This window comes from Odocoileus virginianus, chromosome 16 (assembly GCF_023699985.2).
Source record: "Odocoileus virginianus isolate 20LAN1187 ecotype Illinois chromosome 16, Ovbor_1.2, whole genome shotgun sequence".
NCBI lineage: Eukaryota > Metazoa > Chordata > Mammalia > Artiodactyla > Cervidae > Odocoileus > Odocoileus virginianus.
Genome location: NC_069689.1, coordinates 53,098,574 through 53,112,575, shown reverse-complemented (window position 1 = coordinate 53,112,575; position 14,002 = coordinate 53,098,574). Strand labels below are relative to the sequence as shown.

General features: G+C 44.0%; 1 non-coding gene across 1 annotated transcript; it reads left to right on the top strand.

Annotated features, from left to right (window-relative positions):
- Positions 1-8,939: 8,939 nt before the first annotated feature.
- LOC139038784 (U6 spliceosomal RNA) lies at positions 8,940-9,046 on the top strand. The gene has a single exon (XR_011491932.1). It is a non-coding gene; the product is annotated as a U6 spliceosomal RNA (small nuclear RNA).
- Positions 9,047-14,002: the final 4,956 nt, after the last annotated feature.

Here is a 14,002-nt window from a genome sequence, read left to right as displayed (position 1 = left end):
TCATCCACAAGCACTTAGCTCTGCCCCTTTCTCTTCTCTGTGAAGCCTGTCTTGACTCCTTCAGGCTGTATTTAATTCCTTTTTGTCAGGATCCCCTAGTATTGGGTTGACCAAAAAGTTCGTTCAGGTTTTTCCTTACCATCTTACGTAAAGACCCGAATGAACTATTTGCCCAACCCAATACCTGTACCCACACAACACAGCATGATTGCTCTGTTTGATTTGTTTATCTCTCCAACTAGGCTATGAGCTCCCCAAGCTCAGGGACCATATCTTATTAGGGTATCTTAGAACCTAGTGCAATACCCAGCATCAGTAGGCAACCATCCAGTAGCTGTTGGCTGTGTGAACAAATGATGTCTTCCTGTGTGTGTGTGTGTGTGTGCTCAGTCATGTCCAACTCTTTGTGACCCCATGGACTGTAGCCTGCCAGGCTCCTCTGTCCATGGAATTTCCCAAGCAAGAATACTGGAGTGGGTTGCCATGCCCTCTTGCAGGGGATCTTCCTGACCCAGGAATCGAACCCAAGTATCTAGCATCTCCTGCATTGGCAGGTGGATTCTTTATCACTGCGCCACCTAGGAAGTTCTATGTCTTTCTTGCTTGAGCACTAATGGATTACTCCTTCATTTGGTTAGATCAAAAGATTCCTTTCTTGGGATTACTGCTCACACTAACTTTAAAAGCAACCAGTGAAAATTCGAGAAGAGTATTTCATTGATACACTGGGCATAAATGCAACTTACCACATGCCCTTCTATCTTTAATATTGTTTAATCTAAAGAGGCTGGGTTCCTAGGTATATAATAGAACATAAAGACTTAATTAACCTTATTGCTTGTTTCATCATGATGCACTTATGAAGGCCTTATTTAAGTATGATTTGCTATTAGTCTGCTTCTAGTTATCAAAGTCCAAAGGTTTTTTGTTTGATTTTTATTCATGGCATTACTTGAAGTGTAACTATTAAGAAATGTTTATTTTGAACAGAAGAACAAAAACCTAGCTATTTAAGTGATTGTATCCCCTCACTGCAGACTTTTTGTAAGTCTAGCCATGTCTCTTGTGATAACACCGTGGCTGTTCAAAACATTCTGGAGTCTCAAATTTTTCTTTTGCTTTCAGAGACAGTGGATGAGCCTTGCTTAAAAACTGGTCTTGTTACTCTAGAACCCAGAACAGCAGCAACAAACAGTATTGTTCATTGAAATGTTCACCTTTTTTCACTTCTGGACACAGTGTAAGGTTTTCCAATGGTTGAACATGCACACCATTAGAGGAATATGTTAGGTCATATGCACATGACTTTAAATTTAAAAATTAATAGGTTATATAGTTATTTTAGTGTGAATTAATAATATTGTTAACATAGAGCTTCTCAGATCGAGCAGTGGTGAAACATCTGCAAAAAAGACCCCTGGGTCTGAAGATCTACTGGAGGAGGAAATGGAAACCCACTCCAGCATTCTTGCCTGGAGAATCCCATGGACAGAAGAGCCTGGTGGGCTATAGTCCATGGGTTAAAAAGAGTCAGACAAAAAAAAAAAAAGGCAAAAAAAAAAAAAAGGAAAGTGTCAGCACAACTAAGTGACTGAGCATACACACACAATAATATTGTTAATATAACATACATATCATATAACAAGCACATCAACTTCATAATTTCATGAATACTGCTTAAGAAAAAATTAAACTTATAATACAGAGAGTTAATTTGCTGAAAAATGTTAAACAATCATGCATGTTAGACGGTAAGACAAAGATAGTGAAGAAGGCACATATAGGAATAAAGCGTGAGGAACACTGATGGAATGAAAAGAGCAGAAGCTGTTGGGTTCCCATTATTTTACATATTAGCTGGAAGTCTGCAGGCAAATTACTTAACCTCTCTGAGCTGGGATTGCTTATTCTTACAATAAGGAGAGTGAGTTGCAGAAAGGTTCATGGAGTAACTAGGATAGGACCTAAAGGGCTCCACAGTGAGAACTGTTCTTTGAAAAACTCATATCCACTATTATAGGACAAAAAGGAGTCTATTTTTAAAAAGTTGCCTGGGCTCCCTTGATGGTCCAGTGGCTAGGACTCCACGATCTCAACGCATGGGGCCTGGACTCCATGGGGTTGGGGAACTAGACTCCACGAGGGTGAGGATGTCACATGCTGCAACTAAAATCTGGTGCAGCCAACTAAATATTTTTTTAAAAACTTATAAAAAATAAAGAAGTTGCCACCAACTCAAAAGAGAAACTTCATTCAATGTGATAAGCCAAAGCAGGCAGCCTATTGGATAGAAAAAGTGAAAGTGAGTTAGTCACTCAGTTGTGTCCAACTCTTTGCAACCCCGTGGACTATAGCCCCCCAGGCCCCTCTGTCCATGGGATTCTCCAGGCAAGAATACTGGAGTGGGTAGCCATTCCCTTCTCCAGGGGATCTTCCTGACCCAGGGATTGAACCTGGGTCTCCTGCGTTGCAGGCAGATTCTTTATCATCTGAGCCACCAGGGAAGCCTCAGCCTACTGGATAACTTCTCAACAGTTGTTTTTCTTCTTTTTCTAGCTATGCCACATGACATTCTGGTCAGGATCTTAGTTCCCTGACCAGGAATCAAACCTGGGCCTCAGCAGTGAAAGCACTGAGTCTTAACCACTGGGCTGCCAGGGAGCTCCCTTGGCAATTCTTAAAGTTCAACATGCTCACTTGAACCTACTCACTTGAGCTTGTTTGTTAAGGCCCCAATCATATAATGATGGAGTCAAGGAGCCAAACCTTATACACTGCTAAATAATTGACCCTGCTCTTGAACTCAAGAAGTTTCTAAACCTCTAGAGATTAAGCCAATGGGAAACTGCCCTTTGCTGACCCTTACAGTGTCTCCCTCTATCTCTTTTCTCTGGCCAGCTGGAAGCTCATAGAAATATAAATCTCAGTGCTCAGTTCAGTTCAGTTCAGTCGCTCAGTCGTGTCCGACTCTTTGCGACCCCATGAATCGCAACATGCCAGGCCTCCCTGTCCATCACCAACTCCCAGAGTTTACTCAAACTCATGTTCATTGAGTCGGTGATGCCATCTCGTCCTCTGTCGTCCCCTTCTCCTCCTGCCCCCAATCCCTCCCAGCATCAGGGTCTTTTCCAATGAGTCAACTCTTCACGTGAGGTGGCCAAAGTATTGGAGTTTCAGCTTCAGCATCAGTCCTTCCAATGAACACCCAGGACTGATCTCCTTCAGGATGGACTGGTTGGATCTCCTTGCAGTCCAAGGGACTCTCAAGAGTCTTCTCCAACACCACAGTTCAAAAGCATCAATTTTTCGGCACTCAGCTTTCTTCACAGTCCAACTCTCGCATCCATACATGACCACTGGAAAAACCATAGCCTTCATTAGATGGACCTTTGTTGGCAAAGTCATGTCTCTGCTTTTTAATATGCTCTTTAGGTTGGTCATAACTTTCCTTCCAAGGAGTAAGCATCTTTTAATTTCATGGCTGCAATCACCATCTGCAGTGATTTGGAGCCCAAAAAAATAAAATCTGACACTGCTTCCACTGTCTCCCCATTTATTTCCCATGAAGTGATGGGACCAGATGCCATGATCTTAGTTTTCTGAATGTAGAGGCTTTTTAGTTCCTTTTCACTTTCTGCCATAAGGGTGATGTCATCTGCATATCTGAGGTTACTGATATTTCTCCCGGCAATCTTGATTCCAGCTTGTGCTTCTTCCAGCCCAGCATTTCTCATGATGTGCTCTGCATATAAGTTAAATAAGCAGGGTGACAATATGCAGCCTTGACACCCTCCTTTTCATATTGGGAACCCATGAACTACTTGCTCCTCCCCTTCCTCTAGGCTTTCTGTTCTAAGGTGCAGTTTCTTTGCCCCTGACATTTTTAATTCTCACTTTACTTTTAATTACACAGATTCTCATTTTTTTGTGTATGCAACAAGAAAGGAAGACTACCCAAGTGTCTTTGTCAGCTTGGGCTGCCATAACAAATACCATAGACTGGGTGGCTTAAACAGCAGGTATCTATTTTCTCACAGTTCTGCCGGCTAGAAGCTTGAGATCAGGGCAAGAGCACAGTCAGGTTCTTGGGAGGTCTTTCCTCCTGACTGGCAGATGGCTACTTCCTTCTGTGTCCTCATTTGATGGGGAAGGTGGGGGAGAGAGAGATAAAGGGCAAGCCCTCCTTTGTTGTTGTTCAGTCACTAAGTTGTGTCTGACTCTTTGTGACCCCATGGACTGCAGCTCGCCTGGCTTCCCTGTCCTTCACCATTTCTTGGAGTTTTCTCAAACTCATGTCCATTGAGTCGGTGATGCCATCCAACCATCTCCTCCTCTGTTGTCCCCTTCTCCTCCTGCCCTCAATCTTTCCCAGCATCAAGGTCTTTTCCAATGAGTCAGCTCTTTGCATCAAGTGGCCAAAGTATTGGAGCTTCTGCTTCAGCCTTGAGCCACTTATTAATTTTTTAAAAATGCATTTTATTTATTATTTTTGATTGCATTGGGTCTTCCTTGCTGTGTTCCGGCTTTCTCTAGGTACAGCGTGCAGGGCCTACTTGTAGTTGTTGTGCCCAGGCTTCTCAGTGCGGTGGCTTCTCTTGTCGCCGAGCACAGGCTTGAGAGTACAGGCTCAGTAGTTGTAGTTCGCGGGCTTCGTTGACCCACAGCATGTGGGGTCTTTCCGGACCAGGAATCGAACCGGTGTCTTCTGCATTGGCAGGTGGATTCTTTACCAACAGACCACTAGAGAAGCCTGGACACCACCTTTATTACCTCATCTAACCCTACTCACCTCCCAAAGGCTCCATCTCCAAACATCATCACATTGTCGGGGAGAGGGCTTCAATACAGGAATTTCAGGGTGGACACAAACATTTAATCTACAACATTCAATAAATAAGCAGATAATACAAGTCACATCATCTTTTGCCAGTAGACAGCAATTTATCATCTGTGTCCCACAAGAATTCCCACACCATCCAAAAGCCTTCTTTCTTGGACCAGTCACTCTAAAACCAGGTAGACGTGCTAGCAGTGTACAAAAATCTTGGTTGTCATACTGAGTCAAATATATACCCTTGGTTGTTCCTCAGTCATCATGGGTTTGCAAAAGATGAGCAGGGTCTTTTGATGTATCATTTTAGTGAGTTCTCTTTCTCATTCTGGTTGGTTGCCCTATGTATAGGTAACCTATAATGGAAGCCTATAGGATGGCAGGCAAGGATGTATCATCTCACCTGATCTCACAATAATCCTGAGAGTATCAATTATTACCCCCACCCTACTTTATATGTGAGAAACTGAATCTCAATGAAACTTATGTAGAGCAAGTAACCAGTCACTGGGGAGTCTAGATTTAAACCCAAGTCTGTCTGAGTCCAACGTGTTAGTTGCTCAGTCGTGTCTGACTCTTTGTGACCCTATGGACTCTAGCCCCCCAGGCTCCTCTGTCAATGGGATTCTCCAGGCAAGAACACTGGAGTGGGTTGCCATGCCCTTCTCCAGGGCATCTTCCTGACCGAGGGATCGAACACAGGTCTCCTGCACTGCAGGAGGATTCTTTACCATCTGAGCCACCAGGGAAGGCCATGGAGACATTAATGAATAAAATAGACTAAAAAACCCCACCTTTATGACTTACCTTCTAGTTATGGAAGACAGACAACAAACAAATAAATAAATAAGTAGTGTATTGCATAATGAAAACTTAAAAATAAGGAGGGGGACAAGGGAGGGGGACGGGGACAAGGTTATTGGGTTGGAGGAAGTCATAATTGAAATGACTTTAGTCAGGGAAGGCCTTACTGAGGAGACAGTTATGCAAAGATATGAACAAGATTCAGTTCTATCAGACTGTCATTAACTCAGAGGCCCCAAAACCTCAAGGGAGAGGGACTTTTCCCTACCCCCCGGAGGGACTTCTGTTTTGAAAAGCCATTGTGTCAGGACTTCTTCTCTTGCAAGTGATACAAAAATAGATTCAAACTGACTTAAGCAAAAAAGTGGGAATTTATTATCTCAGGAAATTGAAAAATCCAGGCCAGCTTTAAGGGTCAAAGAATGTCATTAGGACGCAACCCATAGGGCGCGACTGCAAAACAAGGGCATTAGGACCGTCTTCATTTGTGTCTGTCTCACTGTGTTCAAGCTGCTGTAACAGAAATGCTGATGCCATAGACTGGGTGGCTTATTCTATTTAGTCTATTTTTGGCTGTGCTGGGTATTCGTCGTTGCTCACGGGCTTTTCTCTAGCCATGGTGAGTTTGTTTCGGTGCTCAGGCTTCTCATCTTGGCGGATCCTCTTGCTGCCGAGTGCAGGCTGCTCCAGGCGCTCAGGCTTCGTTAGCTGGAGCAGAGCCTCAGAGGCTGTGGCACACGGGCTTGGTTGCTCCATGGCATGTGGAATCTTCCTGGACCGGGGATCGAACCCACGTCCCCTGTATTGGCAGGCGGATTCTTATTTACTGCGCTACCAGGAAGTCCAACTGGGTGGCTTAAACAGCGGACATTCAGTTCTCTCAGTTCTGGCAGCTTAGAAGTCTGAGATCAAGGTACTGGCATGTCAGTGTTTGATGCGGGCTGGCTTGCTGTTTCTTAGATGGTTGTCTTCTCACTGTATCCTCACATGGCAAAAGGAGCAAAAAAGCTCTCTTGGAGTCTCTTTCATAAAGGCAATGAGCTTTACCCATTGATGAGGGCTCCACCGTCATGCCCTAAACGTCTCCCAAAGGGCCCCACTAACTGATACCGTCACACTGGGGTTAGGATTTCAACATACGAGTTTGGGGCTGGAGTGCAACCATTCGGTCCACAGCAGTATCTCTGCTTTCCTCTGTGGTGATTATTATTATTATTTTTTTTAATAATAGAGCTATATAGGTATATATATATATATACACACACATATGTAAAATCACTGCAGATGGTGATTGCAGCCATGAAATTAAAAGACGCTTACTCCTTGGAAGGAAAGTTATGTCCAACCTAGATAGCATATTAAAAAGCAGAGACATGACTTTGCCAACAAAGGTCCGTCTAGTCAAAGCTATGGTTTTTCCAGTGGTCATGTATGGATGCGAGAGTTGGACTGTGAAGAAAGCTGAGTGCCGAAGAATTGATGCTTTTGAACTGTGGTGTTGGAGAAGACTCTTGAGAGTCCCTTGGACTGCAAGGAGATCCAACCAGTCCATGCTGAAGGAGATCAGTCCTGGGTGTTCATTGGAAGGAATGATGCTGAAGCTGAAACTCCAATACTTTGGCCACCTCACGTGAAGAGTTGACTCACTGGAAAAGACCCTGATGCTGGGAGGGACTGGGGGCAGGAGGAGAAGGGGACGACAGAGGATGAGATGGCTGGATGGCATCACTGACTCGATAGACATGAGTTTGAGTAAACTCCGGGAGCTGGTGATGGACAGGGAGGCCTGGCATGCTGCGATTCATGGGATCACAAAGAGTCGGAACACGACTGAGCGACTGAACTGAACTGAGCTGAACTACATATATTGTTTAGCTCTACTATATATATAGTTGCCTTGAGGCGTATGTGACGCTAGTTCCCAGACCAGGGATCGAGTCCCCAGCATTGGGATCATGGAGTCTTAACCAATGGACCACTAGGGAAGTCCCTCCTCTGTGTGGTGACTTCATCCTCTAACTCTCAGGAAAACTGGCTGCTCTCAATTCTAAGTCAACATCCTGCCAGGTGAAAACCCAGAAGGAAAGAGAGGGTGTCCTTCTACCTACAGTGCAAGCAAAAGTCTCATTGGATATCACTGGGTTGCAAGCTTATCAGAACACAGAACTGTGAGCCAGAAGAGAACACAGCACTCTGATTGGCTGGGCCTGGTCACCTGCCTGCCCTTGGTCTCATTGGGAGAGTCAGCTTACTGACAGCAGGGAAGGGCGGGGCTCAGAGGAAACCTAGGGTGTTTCCAGGAAGGAAATGAATGACTGCTAAGCGGAGAAGGCAATAAGTATTTGCTGTATCTCTGATTTTAAAATGATTTGTGTTATTCCATTGTGTGCAATGTTGATCCAGTGTGCTCCATGACCAAAGGATGGTTCAGCAGAGATTTCTCCCCAAAAGATGGCCTGCGGATAGCTGTTTAAACTTATCCAGTGGGACTGGTGGTTTCTGGGGTCTCTTGCCACCATATAGATGTACGGGCAGCACGCTCATGGGCAGTCAGCCCCTGGAGGATGGCTGGCTGTGTGGTTTTGGCTTGGGACCTCCTGCATTTCCTCTTGTGGTCTTCAGAGAGCCACATCATCACAATAAGTGCCTGACATCATCGATGTCACCAGTTTGTGGCTTTCAGAGTCTTATTCCACTTACATGGAACACCACGTTACTGATTGGGTCTGACAACCTGCCAAAATCTAGTCCTCAATTCTGAAAACAGAGCCCACTACTTTGTTTTTTCTTATAATTATTATTTTTAAAATGTATGTATTTATTTTTGGCTGTGATGGGTCTTCATTGCTTTGCATGGACTTTCTATAGTTACAGTGAGTGGGGGTTACTCTTTGCTGTGGTGTGCAGGCTTCGCGTTGCAGTGGCTTCTCTCGCTGTGGACCATGGGCTCTCGGGCACAGTCTCAGTAATTGTGGTGCATGGCCGTCGTTGCCTCAAGACATGTGGGACATGCCCTCCCAGACCAGGGATTGAACCTATCTCGCCTGCATTGGCAAGTGGATTCTTAACCACCAGACCAGTAGGGAAGTCCCAGAGCCCATTACTTTAGTAGACCATCACTGTTTTCCCAGGAAGTTCCATGTTTGTGCTTTGGGTTAGGTGATTCTAACCGTCTGGATCTTAACACGCACTTGCGGGGGGTAACCGGGGAAAGTCATGTGACTTCCTGAGCTTGGGTTTTCTTATTTGCACAATGAGGTGACTGGGAAGAGTGAGTGTGTATAAAGAAGCTGGGGCTGGCATAGTGCTCATTTTGGCAGCACATATACTAAGACTGGAATGATACAGAGAAGACTAGGGTGGCCTCTGCACGAGGATGACATGCAAATTTGCAAAGCGTTCCATGTTTTTGCTCTGTGGTGACCTGTGGGAAGGCAGTACCAAGGAGAGGGGATGTACAGAAACATGTTATCGAGCCTAAGCTGGCAACGCTCACCCCAGAGAGGCCAGTAAATCCAAGGATGAGGTGTTGAGGCAAGGAATATTACTTTATTTGGAAAGCCAACTGACTGAGAAGATGGCAGAGTAATGTCTCAAAATAATCATCTTGTCAGCGTCTGGATGCCAGGTTCTTTCATGTATCAGAGATACACGATACATGTATCATACAGAGATACATGATTAAAAAGCCATTTAATCTTGCAAGTATCTTCTAGAATGGCAAGCCACAGGCAGGGGGATATGTTCATTTCTTCAGGATTCTGAATGAAAGCATGTTAGCTTAACAGTCAGGCAAAGGGGCAGGATTCCCTGTGGCAGGCCATTTTGTGTGAATATAATAACAAAAGCGGCCAAAGAAACAGATCTAACATGAAAGAGTCAAAATTTACTCTTCTCTGTTTTAAAAAAAAAAAACTTAAAAGAAATTGCAGGAATATCTTATGATTATGAAAGTGGGGAAGGAATTCTCAAACAAGATACAAAAAGTTTAAATCATGATGGAAAAGACTGATGGATTCAACTATATTAAACTAAAAAACTTCATCAAACAGCATTTTGGAAAAATGAACAGCTAAGACACCAAATAGGCTTCCCTGGCGGCTCAGTGATAAAGAATCCATCTGCCAATGCAGGAGATGCAGACTCGATCTCTGGCTTGGGAAGATAGCCTGGAGTAGGAAATGGCAACCCATTCCAGTTTTCTTGCTTGGAAAATTCCATGGACAGAGGAGCCTGGTAGCCTACAGTCCATGGTGTCGCGAAGAGTTGGACACAACTGAGCAACTGAACAACAAGATTATCAAAGAAGAAAAAGAAGAAGCTAGCATATGGCCTGGCACACAGTGGAGTCTCAGAAAAATTTTTTCCTCTTTCCTACTCCCTTTTATCAGGAGGCCATTATCATTCTCCCTTGGAGTCGATGTTATGCAACTTACAGATAAGCCTGTCAATGAAGAGGAATGAGCAGGTCGGGCAAGTCAGCCCTGGAGCGTAGCTGGGGGCTGTGCAGTTGAGCAGAAGACGATAGGGTTTGGAATTAGACTGGGCTTTGAATCCAGAAGGCCTTGGGAAAATAACTTAAATATCTCAGAGTCATTTTTCTCATCTCCAAAATGAGAAAAACATTAATTGCTCTTTATGGTTGTTGTGAGGATAACTGAAATAATGTGTGTGAGAACCTGGCACATTGAGGTCTTCAGTAAATCTTAATTATGTTTGTTTTTGAAAGTCACTAATGCCTAAGTGAAATCTGATTAGCAATCAAGAAACTCATAGGAAAATGCCCAGAGAGAATTATCTATTTTTCTATAGACTGGAAAGCCCAGACCTTTCCCCTATTTGCTTGTGTGATGTTTTTCGTTATTTTGGAGGCTGGGCCAGAGGAAACAAAAGGTGGCCAGGCAATCTGTCATATGTGAAGAGAATGCTATGTGTCAGGGGTGGGAAACCAAGTAAATAAAAAGATAAGATCCTTGTCCTTGAGAAGCTTCTGACTTAAGGGAAATAAAACATGCAAAAGAGTCAATTTTAAAAACTCATGAACAAAAAATAATAGCCTGTTTGCCAAATGCCAAGATAGAGTGAAGGTGTGACCAGAGCTGGGTGTGAAAAGTCAGGGAGATTTTTTTTTTTTTGCTTCTCTTTTTTTCCTAAAAGAAAATAATTATTTATTTGGCTTCACGGGATCTTCTTCAATTGTGGCGCATGGGATCTAGTTCCCTGACCAGGGGTGGAACCCTGGTGCCCTGCATTGGGAGTGTGGAGTCTTAGCCACTGGACCATTAGGGGAGATCAGGGAAGTTTCTAAGGACAGAGATCAGCAGGGAGAAAGGGCCCCAGCAGAAGCCCAGAGAAAGAATGGAACATCTCCTGCAAGTCGATCTACCTGCACAGAAGGAAAGATCGTATGGAGACAATGAGATAACAAGTCAAGAGGCTCTTAGGCAACTGGATGAGGTCAATCAAGTCAGTGTTTTGACCTGTTACTAGTGCTGGTAACCAAAACAAATCCAAACAGTCTCCCCAGGCAGACTGGTTGGAAGAAGCGTTGAAACTCTCATCCATACAAGGTGGGGACCATTCTTGTAGTTTTATTGAAGTGTGAACTTTCTGGTGACTCTTACAAGGGGGCAAGGCGACCTTTCCCTGGGTAGGGTTGCAATGAACGAGAGCTAGAAGTCTCTGCAGTCAGTTCAGTCGCTCAGTCGTATCCGACTCTTTGTGACCCCATGGACTGCAGCACCCCAGGCTTCCCTGTCCATCACCAACTCCCGAAGCTTGCTCAAACTCATGTGCATAGAGTCTGCGAGAAGTCTCTTAGGTACTGTATTTCAGCATAGAGCAAGCCATGATGTGGCCTCTTGTTGGAGCTTAGGCCACTAGATTGTTACCCTCACAGTCCAGGACAGAGGATCCTGAAGACAAGGTTTCTACGTGTGGACACTGGTCTGCAATTTCATCTTCCCAAGCCTGCCAAAGCTTCTGAATAGAACTTCCTCTCTGCTATAACTAGATGACATCATGGCATGCTGGTTCTGCGCATATGGCTCTGTTTCTTACTGGCTGGGTAATTTAGGCAGCTAACAATAGGAACCTTGATGCTGGGAAAGATTGAAGACAAGAGGAGAAGGGGATGATAGAAGATGAGATAGTTGGATGACATCACCGACTCATTCGACATGAGCTCGAGCAGGCTCTGCGAGATAGTGAAGGACAGGGAGGTCTGGCGTGCTGCAGTCCACGGGGTTGCAAACAGTCGGACACGACTGAGTGACTGAACAGCAACAACAACAATAGGGATGATCTGAATACATGCAAACGTTGTAGATACTATTGATTTGGTTCCAGACTGCAGCAATAAAGCGAATATTGCAATAAAGCGAGTCACATGAAATTTTGTTTCCCAGTGCCTATAAAAGTTAATGTTTACACTACGCTGCACTCTGTTAGTGTGCAATAATAGCATTATGACTAAAAAGAAACACATCCCTTAATTAAAAAATTGTTATTTTTTAATCGCTAAGTCATGGATCTCCTAAATTAATCCTTTAATATTCTTATATTTTTATCCTTTTTCCATTTCTACATTTTTATTGTATTTTGGGGGTGATTTCCTTTTTTCCTCTGTGTGTGTGTGTTCAGTCTCTGTCATGTCTGACTCTTTTGTGACCCCATAGCCCGCCAGGTTCCTCTGTCCATAGAATCTCCCAGGCAAGAATACTGGAGTGGGTTGCCATTCCCTCCTCCAAGGGATCTTCCTGACCCAGAGATCAAACCGGCATCTCCTGCACTGTTGTGGATTCTTTACCACTGAGCGACCAGAGAAGCAAGTCATAAGTTTTTGTAATAGTAACAAGAAAGATCACAGATCACATAACGAACACAAATATAATGAAAAAGTCTGAAATATTGCAAGAATTACCAAATTGGGACACAGTTACATGATGTGAACAAATGCTGCTGGAAAACTGGTGCCAGCAGACTTGCTTGATGCAGGGCTGCTGCAAACCTTCAGTCAGTAAGAATACAGTATCTGTGTATGAAATGCAATAAAGTGAGGAGCAATAAACGAGGTATGCCTGTCATATAATTCTCTTCTATGATTGCCAGGCAGTAATTAATTTAAAAGGCCTAGCCCTGTGTCTGGAACACAGTAATCACTTAACTAAATACTTATTTTTAAAATTATCTTAGACTAGTTTAGCATTGGGTAAAGTTAGCATACTGCTTTTCTCTAGAGCACAAAGGACAGATTTATCTGGTCCAGAATGGACTTGAATTTAGGTTAAATCCAGGTATGATTCAGGGACTTCCCAGGAGGCGCTAGGAGTAAAGAACTGACCTGCATGAAGGAGACATAAAAGACTCGGATTTGATCCCTGGCCCAGGAAGATGCCCTGAAAAAGGAAATGGCAGCCCTAATCCCATGGACAGAGGAGCCTGGCGGGCTATAGTCCATGGGGTCGCACAGAGTTGGACACAACTGAAGTGACTTAGCATGCACACACATGAATTGCACTATGTTTATTAACCTTCAGTATGACAGATCAGGTACCACTGGAGACAGAAAGACTCCACACTGGCCGTATCACTCACTAAATTTGTGTCTTAGAGAAAGTTATTTTACCTCCTGCCTCAGTCTCCTCAATTGGCAATTGTAGTTATCAAACTCTTGTGAGGATTAACTGGGATGAATGGAACACATCTGGCTTAGAGAAGTACTTGAATTTATTTTTTCCTGTTCTTCAGTTAAATAAAAGTTAAACTTGGATCTAGAGCATTGTCAGTAAGTCTTGGTGGACTTCTCTAGCTCCTTTATGGTCTAGGACAGTTTGGAAGAAATGACAGAGAAGAAAAAGCCTGCTTGGTAAGGAGGAGGACTGAGTGGGTGAATATATTTCATGCTTGATGCAATTCCAATGAATGTAATGACTGGAAGTTTCTCTAGACAGATGATGACATCATGTAGCCTACTTAGGAAGCAGGTTTCAGAATGAATTGCCTTGGCGGTAGTTCCTAGGTTGTTTAGATAAAAGAGTGCACTTAGAACCTAGATCCACTCTATCTCTGGACCACAGTTAGCACATGGAAGCCGCTGGATTCTCAAGGTTTCTGCTCCAGGAGGTTGAGAGGATGCAGTTCTGTCACCCTGGGCTGTGAGTGAAGATGCCTGCCTTCTGGTCCCGCTCACTGCTTGCCCATGGGTGTGCCACTTCACCCCGGGGTTTCAGCTTCCAACTGATGTTCTCCAGATTCCTTCCAACTTCTAGTATCTTGTAATTTCACGAACATGCGAGTTGTTTCCTGGCTGCTGGATACGGTCTTAATGAACCCAGGCTATGCCAAAATGAAATTGCCTCATTCCTT